This window comes from Ipomoea triloba, chromosome 1 (assembly GCF_003576645.1).
Source record: "Ipomoea triloba cultivar NCNSP0323 chromosome 1, ASM357664v1".
Lineage (NCBI taxonomy): Eukaryota > Viridiplantae > Streptophyta > Magnoliopsida > Solanales > Convolvulaceae > Ipomoea > Ipomoea triloba.
The window spans coordinates 15611176-15624963 of NC_044916.1; positions in this window are offsets into that span (position 1 = coordinate 15611176).

Sequence of the window (13788 nt, forward strand, 5' to 3'; positions counted from 1 at the left end):
AACTGATTCGAATTCGTTGATTGAAATATTCAGGAGGAGGCAGTGTAATGAGCCTGACTTCTTTTTTGACTTTGAAGTTGATGATGATGCAAGATTAACTAGCTTTTTTTGGAGGGACGGGCAAATGAGACAAGACTATGCGTTGTTTGGAGACTTGTTAGTGCATGATACAACATATCGCACTAACAAGTACGACATGATATGTGGTCCATTTGTAGGGATGAACCACCATTGTATGAATATTATGTTTGGGTGTGGTTTTTTGATGAACGAAAGGATAGAGTCATTTGTATGGTTGTTTAGAGCATTTCTTAGATCTATGGGTGGCAAATGTCCACAAACCATTATGACTGATCAATGCGCAGCCATGGCTGCTGCCATCTCTCAAGTGTTTACAACATCACGGCATCGTCTTTGCATATGGCATATCGGTGAGAACTCGAAGAAGCACATCAAGACACTTAGGAACAATAGGAATTTCATGGATCTATTTAATTGTTTGTTGAAGTACACAGACACCGAAGCTGAGTTTGAGTTGTATTGGTCAAGGTATGTTATTGTATTTTACTCATTCACTTTTGAGTTTGAATTTTCAATACTATTTTTGTAAAATAATGACTTATTGATTTGTGAATATACAGTATAGAAGCTGTGAATCTAGAGTACTAAATGTGTGAGTGTAGAACATATAGTAATATAATTACTGAACAAGTATCACTGAAATGTGTGAATGTGTACGTTTGAAACTGTGAATGTATAGTATAGGGTTTGTGAATGTAGAGTTATGAATGTGTGAATGTTTATCATACTTAAGTTCAGCGATCTAAAAAACTGTGAATGTAGAGGAGTGTATTTGTGAATATAGAGTTATCAGATTGTGAATATAGTTTCTAAAATTGTGTATATTTTTTCCTTTTTGTGATCTTATGATTTTCAGGATAGTGATTGACTATAAGTGTCATAAGAATCCGTGGTTAGAAAAATTGTACGATTGTAGGGAAAAATGGTGCCCGGCATTTAACAAGGATTACTTTTCTGGTGGCATTTTATCCTCACAAAGGAGTGAGACCACAAACCATTCAATTTCTAGGAAGCTAACAAAGACAGCAGGGCTTTGTGATTTCTACTCATCATTTGTGAGCGTTGTTTCTGAATGGAGAAGTAAGGAAAATGGTGAGGATTTTCGGTGTGCTCAAGGCATGCCCAATATGATGATAGATGATGTGAAACTTCTTTCACATGCTAGAGAGGTATATACCATTGAAATATATTATATGTTTGAGGAACAATTCTTGAAAGGTGCTGCTTGTCATCAAGATAGTGTTTTCGATGATGGCTGTCATTTGAAGTATCATGTTTGGCGTCCTGATAAAGATATTATAAGGCATGAAGTTAGTTTTAANGTTAATGCCCAATGTTTATATTTAAATAAATATTTGAAAGTATATCAATGCAAGATTATATAGGAGAAGTTTATACATGGATAATTGAATGTCGAATTTTTTTATTTAAATATCTAACTCAAAGTATATGAATCCAAGATAATATAGAAAATTCATTATAATTATTACTAAAACAAATGTTTGCAACCTTGTAAAATTGATAGTCTAAATATTTGGTCTAAAAATGATAGTCCAAATAAATACTACTTTTCATTTGAATTTTTCTAAGTGTTCTTNTATTCCCGATAAATACATTTTGAAAAGGTGGACAAAGAAAGTTGCTGAAGGCAAGGCTGTTGATATGGGTTCTTTGTCTTCTAATGTTGGTGTTGCTCTTTCAATTTGGGTTGTTGAGATGACTAGGAAGTTTCAAAGACTNTAAGTGTTCTTAATTCTCTTTTGAGTAACATTGTCATTGTCTTCATCTTTACTATTTGTTCTCTTCCTTTTTGTTAGTAGTGTGTTATTTGCAATTCGATTATTGTTGGTAGCATAGATGACAACGTCATGCAATGAGATTATGATATAGGAGCTATGCACTTTCCTTTAGGTGTTCTGTTTGGGGTTCATTTGGTTCAACCATTATTGTTGAATGAGTTATTGTGGATAAAGAAATCCCTAGTTTACAAAAAAAAATTAATTAATAAAAATTTTAAAAATTTAAAATATTATATATTCCAAAGATATTAAAAGATAGTTTCTCGCTTCAATTTGATGAGTAATGGGTTATTTGAGTACTTTCATTGTCAATAAATCCCCCAAGTAGTTAGTATGATTGGTTTCAAACTATTTTTTTTTTATTTTTTTTCATGGTATTAAAGAAATACATATGTNGAAAGGTGAGCGTAATAAGAGGCGAAGTAGTATTATTGAAAAGAAGTCTGCTGTAGCTAGGGGGCGAAAGAGTTCTGCAAACAAGGTTGCTTCAATTAAAAAGGGTGTTGTTCAATCTATTTTGTCGGGAAGTTTATCTGANAAAGAAATACATATGTATCATTTTTTGGTGTAACTACTAATTTATTTAATTCAATAAGAGTAAAATAGAGCGATTCCGCTTCAATTTGTTGGATTATTATATTTGAGTACTCTCTTTGTCAACCAATCCCCAAGTAGTTAATATAATTAGCTTCAAATTATTTTAAATTTTTTTCATAGTATTAATAAAATACTTGGTAAATAAATATATANTGAATTAGTTCATGTTAATAAGAGATGACAATATATTTTTTGTATTTGTGAACATTTAGTTATAAAATTTCTTTGGAGTTATTAATTAGTACATTTTAGTGATGCTTGTGGAGTGTTGAAATTGTGAATTTAGAGTTATTAAGTTGTGAATGTTTAGTTTTAAAACTGAAATGTAGAACAGATAGTAATATAATCACTGAAATGTGTGAATGTGTAGTTTTCAATGTGTGAATATAGTGTATAGAATATGTNAAAAAAAAAAAAAAAAAAAAAACAAAGTTCTCAAACTGTGAATATAATGTATAGAAGTTGTGAATATATAGACATGGATGTGTGAATCTATAACAGATACTAATTTAATTACTGATATCTATGAATATATACTTGTCAGATTGTGAATATATAGTATTGAAGGTGTGAATATATGGACATGGATGTGTGAATCTATAACAGATACTACTGTAATTATTGAAATATGTGAACAAGTATCACTGAAATGTGTGAATATGAACCTTTCAAACTGTGAATATAATGTATTGAAGTTGTGAATATATAGACATGAATGTGTGAATCTATAACAGATAGTAATATAATTACTAATATCTATAAATATATACTTGTCAGAATGTGAATATATAGTATTGAAGGTGTGAATATATGGATATGAATGTGTGAATCTATAACAGATACTACTGTAATTATTGAAATATGTGAATTTAGAGTATAGAAACTGTGAATATACTAGTATGAATGTGTGAATCTGTAACCAAGCTAAAACAGTTATACCAATATTTAAACAGTATATTTTAAAAGGACTTACGTAGGCAATTGTGCTGAAAAACACCCTCTTTGGTTGCCCGGGTGCACGCTCTTTGTCAAGCATTGAGAGCCTCAATGCCCATACATCCAAGAAGATATTTTCAACTTGGCCAACACTGAGCGAGATGAAGTGATCCCTAGTGATCTCAATGTCACCAAAGTTGAAAAGTAACTCACTACAAAAGCCACAAAAAAAGAATTAAAATTTAAAAAAAAATAGAAAATTTACCCAATTCACATTAATGTAAGTAATTAATAAATATTTAGATGGAACATACTCTTTAGGATGTTCACTAGAAACTTGTACAAATGCATAGTTCGAAAGGAGTTTATCTGGGACAGTGGCATTTTTTATTTTCATCCCATGCTCGTTCCAGAATGGAGACCGTACGTTGAGGGGGATGTTTTTGAACTTTCGTTGAGGCCTCTTTCTAGTAATGACATCCTCAACGTCCGATTCACTCTCGGCCAATGCACTGTGTTCACATAATAGAAGTATTTAGTCAACAAAAAACATAAGCTTATGCTTACCAAATATAGAACCATATATTCACACCTTGTTATCTCTATGTTCACAATCTGTGAGGTCTATATTCACAATTTAGAATTTTGGAGGTTTAGCCTAAAGGTGTTTAGTTTTAGGTGTCCCAATGCTTTCTTTACAACTTTAGATCCCTATGTTCACAAATTGTTAATTGTATATTCACCATCTGTTATATATATATTCACAAATTGTTAAATGATTTACAGTTTTACAGATTCACAGCTTTAATGTTGTATATTCACAGTTTATATATTCCAGATTCACAGCTTCATAATTTTATATTCATATATTGCATACTAAACATTCACATTTTTTGTAGTCCACATTCATAACATTTTAGGGCTTCATTGCTAACTTTTACAGCCATTCTATAGATTGACAAAAACATAGTACTAAGATCATTCTTTGTAGTCTAAGTTCTAGAGTCTGCTAAGTAAAAGTATTCCATTACCTATCAAATTCATCAGCAGGGGAATCAGCCCTTTGAAAAGGAACTCTAGTCACAGCAGGGGTTGAAAATGTTGCATCTTTTGTGGCTTCCCCTGCAATTCTATCCACCAGGGCATCAATCCCCGGTCCCCCCGCATCATCCTCTNTGGGTGTAACGGTGCCACTAACAGCACCGTTACACCATTCCATTAAACGGCGCCGTTTAAGGACCCGGGTGCACCTTGCAAGGTGCACCCGGGTCCACGGCATAACAATTGCATTTTAAAACCCTATTTAACATATAGGCTTTTAAAAAGGCTTCAAAATAGATCATAAATAGGCTTTGAGCCTATTTAAGGCCTCAATTTTTAAGTCTTTTAAAGTATATCTGTACAAAATTTACAAAAATACCTAAGTTCAATTGTATTATTATTTGTTATCCTATATAATATCATAAATAATAAACAATCAACTCACATAATTAAGTTGCGATATTTCATTAAATATTATGAAAGTAAGAACATTTAATAAAAAAAATTAAACAATAAGAATACGTACAAAATGATTAGCAGCAATGTTTATAGTTGAACCATAATTTAGAATGAGATTTTGGAGGTGGGGGGTTACGAGTTTGGTAATTATATATACTTGGGATTGTATTGTAAATATATATATATATATAGGCCAGACCTGTAGGCTTGAAGGCCAAGCCTGGTATATATAGGCCTGGCCTGTTTAGCTTAATAGGCTTTTAAAATTGGCTCAAGCCTGGCCTTTCTGCTAAACGAGCTAGGCCTAAGTAGGCTTTAATTAGGCCTAAACATAGGCCCCTACAAGGGGCCTGGCCTATTCCCACCTCTATCTGAACCATCCATTTGATTAAATAATTTGACCGTCATTTTTTCTACCCATTTTAGGCTTAACTCTCTTTGGCTCTTATTAGTTTAGTAGATAATAATAAAAAATTAGTATTTATTATTATTATTATTATTATTATTATTATGGTAGTACGAGTACATGTAGTTATTATTATTATTATTATTATTATTATTATTAGTACGAGTAGTGTAGTGTAGTGTAGTTATTATTATTATTATTATTATTATTATTATTATTATTGTTATTGTTATTGTTATTGTTATTGTTATTGTTATTATTATTATTATTATTATTATTTACAGATATACTTAAAGGCCTGTACAATCTCGCAGTATCGATTCTGAAAGCGAAGAGGATGATGCCCGAAGTATTGCGAGTTCTGATCGTGAAATTTAGCCTATGCATTTCAATTTTGAACAAATTCATCAAATACATGATATGATGACTAACCACAACGGAGAGGTACGGTTAGGCGCCCGGCCGAGGAGGAGGCCAATTTCGGACTTTCTCGACGCGGCCGGACGCCGATTAATCAGTGCCTAGGCGTGATACAATTATAATTATCAAGATCGTCGCAATACAAACAATAAAATAAATAAATAAATAAATACATAATGAAAATATTTAAAAACACGTTATTATTATCATGCAATCCATCTTTGTTAATGTGATAATTTTTTTTTTTTGAAAAATTTTTGGTGTTAATTAATATTTAATAAAATAAAAATTTTAAAAAATAAATTCGAATTAATAAAAATTGCAAGGGTTGCATTTTAATTAAAGAAAGTGAAAAGAAGGCAATTGCATTGCCTTCTTTATGGCATTCTTGGTCAAAGCAAAAGAAAATAAAAGAAGGTACTCTCGTTACCTTCTTTTCAAATAGGGTTTTGAAAAGAAGGTAATCCCATTAGTACTTTACACATTTTTTTCTAGGGTTTTGAATCAATACATTTTTGTCCAAATGATGTCAAATCTACACATTTTGGTTGTAGTTTAGCCCGTGTACTCTACTATTGAGTTTCCCCCTTCCACTAGAAATTTAAAAAAAAAAATCAAAATCATAATTAGTGTTTGATTGATAATTTTTTAAAACACAATTATGAGATTTGATTATTCCTTCAATTAAAAACACCATTTTCTAATTAAAAAAAAAAGGTGTTTAAATTAATTTTAAAAGGTGTCATCCCATCTTATTGGTAATATGATTTTTAAGTTTGGATTAGTGATTTTAGATTTTTGTTTTGCTTTTTTTTTTTTGTTCATGATGCTTTGGATGTTATTATAATAGGGTCAATTGCTTTGATTTTTTATTTTTGTATTTTTAAAACCTTTATTCTCATTTTAGGGTCATACATAACCAAATATCAATATTAGTAATATAATCATTCAAATTTCACCATACTACCAAACATGCAAAATACTTTCACCAAAACTCATACAATTACCAAACATTTAATTCTAATTTCAATTCCTATTCTCATGTGCAAACCAACCACACTCTAAGTTATATTATAATTAAATATTTTTTTTACCTAAACATCGGTGCAATTTTTTTTTTTTTTTTAAATCTTAATTAGGAAGCTTTTAATTTACCGAATGTAAAATTATATTTCTTAGAAGTTATGTTAAATCGTGGATATATAACATTACCTTGTTAAAGATTAGGCCGCTAAGAACTTAATTTTAAAGAGAAATTTCTTAATCGTATATGATTACTTATGATTTTCATATTCATGAATTTATTGTTATAAATGATAACTAGATATTGTCTTATGCGATGCACAACCTAAACTTATATAATTAAATATGAAGTATTGTTGTAACATTTATAATAAAAGAAAGAAAATAATATAATATAATTTAGAGTTTACAAAAATATGTGCAATTACTAACAAAACCTAATGTTTGATTTTATGTTATTATTGAAAATATAAATGCATGTTCTTTGTTAGGCGCATGACTCTGCATTTACTCTCAGGGCATGATGAGTTTATATTTGTAGAGAAAATTTCTTGTCCTGATCCCTTTAGCACCATCTGTAAGATTTGTCTAAAATCACCACCTAATATCACGCTCTTGGTATAAAATGTACAATATAATAATATGGTTGAATTAATTTATTTATGTTAATTTAATTTGAATTAATTTACATTATTAAATTTTATAGATACTTTAAACATACAATTAACATGTGTTAACCCTTTCTGATCATAAGAAATATGATTAAAAAAATTGGTAACCCTTTTATATTTAAAAATATTAGTAATTAATTTATAGTCGGATATGTATATTTTGCATGAAAAAAATAATTATTTAATATTTTCCTTTTTCGTCAGTAAGAAATCTAAGTTAAAAAATATTTGTTAACACTTTTATTTAGAAATTAATCATAGTTAATTTAGGTATTAGATTAATAAAAATGATTTCAATATATTAGTAAACTGTTTTAATTGTAATTATCACTATAAATAAATTTAATTTTTTACAACCACAATCTAGAAGCAGCTCTCTCAAATATTAATTAAAAAGAACCATTGCATGCAATACTTACATATATAATGCTTAAGGTTGAATGTTGAATGAGCCACATATAATGCAAATTATATGTAATGACTTTCCGTGCAAATTAATGTATACAAATTTATTAAGGTTATGAGTTATGTATGCAAATTATATGTAATGATTCTATATACCAAATTTATTTACATATAATTAGTTATGAGTTATGTATACAAATTTAACACATTATTTTCTGTGCAATTAAGTTGAAGGTTGAATTAGTAATGACTTTATTTGGTAAGCTTTATATATACCGAATTTAAGATTCTTTTTGAAAACAACCACGTAAAAAGATATATTAATGCAAAAGAGCTGAAATAGAGTTAGGAGGGACAGAGTCCCAGTACAAAGTATCAAAATAAGAGAATGCCTGAGAAGCAAGAGTGTGAGCAATAACGTTTGCTGATCTAGGTACCCAGTTCACTTGACATTGGACAAAAGTTGACATGGTTGTCTTGCACTCATCAATTGCAAGTCCCGCATATGATCAGAAAGAAGGTTGCACCATTGTTAAAACACTCCGTAATTGAATGCAGTCCGTGAGCAGCTGGACGTTTGTAATTCCCCTGTTCCGCAGCCACAACAGCACCCGTTTGCAAGCATTGGCCTCTGCCATTAATGGGTTGAAACAATCCAGCAAAGCACCTGCACAAGCTGCAACGAATTCTCCCTCCTGTGATAACAAAACCGCTCCAAAGGTTGCCCTCGCAGAGTCGGGCTGATACCCCGCGTTGAAAAAGCACCGCTGCAGATTTGACGCCGCCGTAACAGTACCGTCGGAAACTGCTAACTGGACAGCGGGTTGCATGGGAATATGCTGTGAGGGAGCGGCAGTAGCTGTTGCGCGGCAATGAACACCCCTCCAATCGTTTAAAGCCTTTGACGCCTGGAGTAACACCTTTCTGGGAGTGGGAAGATTGTGATCCCAAAGTGCCGTATTTCTTGCTCTCCAGATGAAGTACCGAATTTAAGATATTCACTGTAATATGATTTAATTTTGTTAAGTGTTGTAATATGATCTTATGTTGACTAATTTCAAATTTAAAACTAATTTTTTTTAGTCTAAAATGAGCGGGAAAATGACACTTTTGTTTTAATATATATAAATATAGATATATAGATGAAAAAATTGACTTTTAAATACTTAATTTTAAAGGTAGAATTTTATTAATTGTATATACCTATTCATTAATATTATTGTTATGAGTTAATTCCATTTTTTATTATATATATTTATAGGTGTCATTTCACTTTTATATGTCCTTACCCTGTGGTAAAAACCTAGTCGAGAAAAGAGTACACGATATATTGATGATCATGTGTTGCATTGGTTGCCTCATAAAAAACCTTACACTACGAAAAATCTAATGGGAAAAAAACTTAGTTAAGGGAAAAAAGAGTACAACCATAAACCTTCTGGGTTCAATCTTCAGGATTGTTAGGGTTGTCGATCTTCTAAACCGATAATTCATGTGCACCAAGATGCCGTTGCTCCGCCTAAAGACAACAACCTTCCTAACTTACGCATACCAATTTTATGAACATATTTCTCAAATGTAGATGTAGGTAAGGACTTAGTGAACAAATCTGCTAGATTGTCATTGGAATGAACTTTTTGAACAAGCATTTTACCATCCATTACTTCTGGAGTTCATGAGGGTAAAAGAATTTAGGTGAAATATGCTTTATAAGATTTCCTTTAACATATCCATTACTCATCTAGTGCAACACATGATGCATTGTCCTCATATATGACAGTGGGGGTATCATCTATACTTTCTAATCCACACGAGTTATTGATATGATGTAATAATGACCTCAACCATATACATTCTCGTGAAGCCTCATACAGAGCAATGATCTCTGAATGATTAGATGAGGTAACCACTAATGTCTGTTTTACATATCTCCATGAGATATCGGTACCTCCACTAAGGAAAAGACCAAGATCTTTAGTCCCTTGAAGATATCTGAGGATATGGTTTATGTCATTCCAATGTCTTCTGGTTGGAGCAGCACTAAGTCGAGCCAATAGGTTTACTGAAAAGGCAATATCGAGCCTAGTGCAGTTGGCAAGGTAGAGAAGTGCCCCAATAGCGCTTAGGTAAAATACTTCTGGTCCTAAAATAGCGCTTAGGTTTACTTTTGTCCTTCCTCGCTTTTAGATAGCATTATATAAAAACAAATTTCAAAATTATTTCAAATAATTGTTTTGCTATGTCTACCTAAGACGCTTTGGAAGCACTTTGCTTTGTGGAAGGATTATATCTCTGCCACATTGAGTTATCAGCACATGAAATTTATGATAATTCACAGAAGTTTCTTAAGGATTCCACCATATTTGTGAGAATTTATCTTATGGTACTTCAAATAGTGGAACACAACATTCGATTATCCTTATCGTGGTCAGAAGGCGACAAAGCCTCGATCCACCAATAACGTAAGCACATAAAAATGTAATTAATTAATTAATTACTAAATTAATTTTAATTAACACTATAATTTAAATATTTTACAGTTTTCAAAACATAAATGCTAAGAAAATATGGCAATTAAAGACAAGCTACAGATGAAAACGAAATACTAGCGGAAATAAGGAGAAGCCCAATTTTACAATTCTCTCATTGCCGCTCGGCTTCTCTCTAACGTTCTCCGAGTCACTGCATCTACTTCAATTTCTTAGTGATTTTTTTTTTTGGTTTTTTGGTTAGATGTTAGAGGAAATCTTCAATTTTGGAGACCTGATAACCATATTAATCATGATATCGTCTCTGGATTCTTTATCGTTTCACGACGACCAAAATATTTTGATGAAAAATACCAAATCTGGATTTTCAATTGTTAAATTTCAAGCCTAATGACAAAATAGAAGTGGGTGTTCGAAAAAAGTGGAAGGATTTCAGTCAGCTAAGTTCACACCCCCTTTATTATTTTTATACCGTCTATTTATAATCTATTTGTACATTTTGTGGCAACTTGACTGTGTTTGTTATTCTAATTTTTTTCTAATGTTCATTTAGGGTTTCACTCAATACTGTGCCTTAGTTGTTCTTAAAGCTTAATCTGTCCATTTGTTAGCATAAAATACTTGCTATGCATTTTCAAAGTCCAATATTCAACATGCAGTACTTAAAAGCTTTATCTACTTTCCTAATTTGTTTTTATTTACATACACATATATGCATCAGTTAGGGTTACTTAATTTTATAACTATTTTTTTCAGGATTGTTGTCTCAAAGCCAGAGAATTAAGACATGCAAATCTATTTGAAGGTTAGAACTTAGAACTGATTCTCTTTTAGTTTTTTTTTTTTAATTTTTAATATTAGCATCTATTTGAAGGTTAGAACTTAGAACTGATTCTCTTTTATTAATTTTTTTAATTTTTAATATTAGCATCTATTTGAAGGTTAGAACTTAGAACTGATTCTCTTTTAGTTTTTTTTTTTTTTTTTAAATATTAGAGTGCATTTATCAATTCATAAAAAATCTCAAACTAGATATATATATTATCTACTTTCAAAAATTCTAAAAAGTATTTCTCTTTTTATATTGTTATTAAACATATTAACAAATCGTACTACTAAACTTATTTGTTCTTGATGAGTCACATCTAGTAAATCAGAGCATATCATAGCTAGGATCAGAGCAGTTAGTTGTAACTCTATTAATTGCTCTACTTATTTTCTTTGTTTTTACTTTTTTCACTTCGAGATAAATGACTTTAGGTAGCATCATATAAAAACAAATTTCAAAATTATTTAAATAGTTGTTTTGCTATGTCTATCTAAGACGCTTTGGAAGCACTTTGCTTTGTGGAAGGATTATATCTCTGCCACATTGGGTTATCAGCACATGAAATTTATGATAATTCACAGGAGTTTCTTAAGGATTCCCACCATATTTGTGAGAGTTTATCTTATCGTACTTCAAATAGTGGAGCACAGCATTCGATTATCCTTGGTCAGAATGCGACAAAGCCTCGATCCACAAATAACGTAAGCACATAAAAATGTAATTAACTAATTACTAAATTAATTTTAATTAACACTATAATTTAAATATTTTAAAGTTTTTAAAACATAAATGCCGAGAAATTTTGGCAATTAAAGACAGCTACAGATGAAAATGAAATACTAGCGGAAATAAGGAGAAACCCAATTTTACAGTTCTCTCATTGCCGCTCGGCCTTCTCTCTAACGTTCTCCGAGTCACTACTTCTACTTCAATTTCTTATTAGTGATTTTTTTTTTTGGTTTTTTGGTTAGATGCTAGAGGAAATCTTCAATTTTGGAGACCTGATAACCATATTAATCATGGTATCGTCTTTGGATTCTTTATCGTTTCAAGAGTTACGATGGCCAAAATATTTTGATGAAAAATACCAGATCTGGATTTTCAGTTGTTAAATTTCAAGCCTAATGACAAAATAGAAGTGGGCGTTCGAAAAAAGTGGAAGGATTTCAGTCAGCTAAGTTCACACCCCCTTTATTATTTTTATACCGTGTATGTATAATCTATTTGTACATTTTGTGGCAACTTGACTGTGATTGTTATTCTAATTTTTTTCTGATGTTCATTTAGGGTTTCACTCAATATTGTGCCTTAGTTGTTCTTAAAGCTTAATCTGTCCATTTGTTAGCATAAAATACTTGCTATGCATTTTCAAAGTCCAATATTCAAAATGCAGTACATAAAAACTTATCTACTTTCCTAATTTGTTTTTATGTACATACACATATATGCATCAGTTAGGGTTACTTAATTTTATAACTGTTTTTTTTCAGAATTGTTTTCTCAAAGCCAGAGAATTAAGACATGCACATCTATTTGAAGGTTAGAACCGATTCTCTTTTAGTTTTTTTTTTAATTTTTAATATTAAAGTGCACCTATCAATTCATTAAAAATCTCAAATAAGATATGTTATCTACTTTCAAAAATTCTAAAAAGTATTTCTCTTTTTATATTGTTATTAGATATATTAACAAATCGTACTACTAAACTTATTTGTTCTTGATGAGTCATATCTAGTAAATCAGAGCATATCATAGCTAGGATAAGAGCAGTTAGTTGTAATTCTATTAATTGCTCTACTTATTTTCTTTTTTTTTTTTTTTTTTTTTTTTTACTTTTTTCACTTCGAGATAAATGACTTTTAGGTACCATTATATAAAAACAAATTTCAAAATTATTTAAATAGTTGTTTTGCTATGTCTACCTAAGACGCTTTGGAAGCACTTTGCTTTGTGGAAGGATTATATCTCTGCCACATTGAGTTATCAGCACAAGAAATTTATGATAATTCACAGGAGTTTCTTAAGGATTCACACCATATTTGTGAGAATTTATCTTATCGTACTTCAAACAGTAGACCACAACATTCGACTATCCTTATCGTGGTCAGAAGGCGACAAAGCCTCGATCCACCAATAACGTAAGCACATAAAAATGTAATTAATTAATTACTTAATTAATTTTAATTAACACTATAATTTAAATATTTTACATTTTTCAAAACATAAATGCCGAGAAATTTTGGCAATTAAAGACAGCTACAGATGAAAATGAAATACTAGCTTAAATAAGGAGAAGACCAATTGTAAGATTATATGGGAGATGATAGTCTATCAAAGCCTTCTGAAAATTTATTTATTTATTTATCTATAACTATTTATTTATAACTATTTATTCTAATATCTTCAGAAATTTTATGATCCTATTGTAAGAACGTAACTAAATTGAGAGGACATCCGGTGATTACGGGATATGCCACTACAAGTGGTATTCGGTGTTATGAAGTCAATAATAGCAGATAGGGCAGCTCAATGATACGTCATGATAGTCAGGTGCCCAACAGATACTGCAGCTGTTGTTCTTGACTTCGTAACACCGAATACCACTATAGTGGTATATCCTATAATCAATACG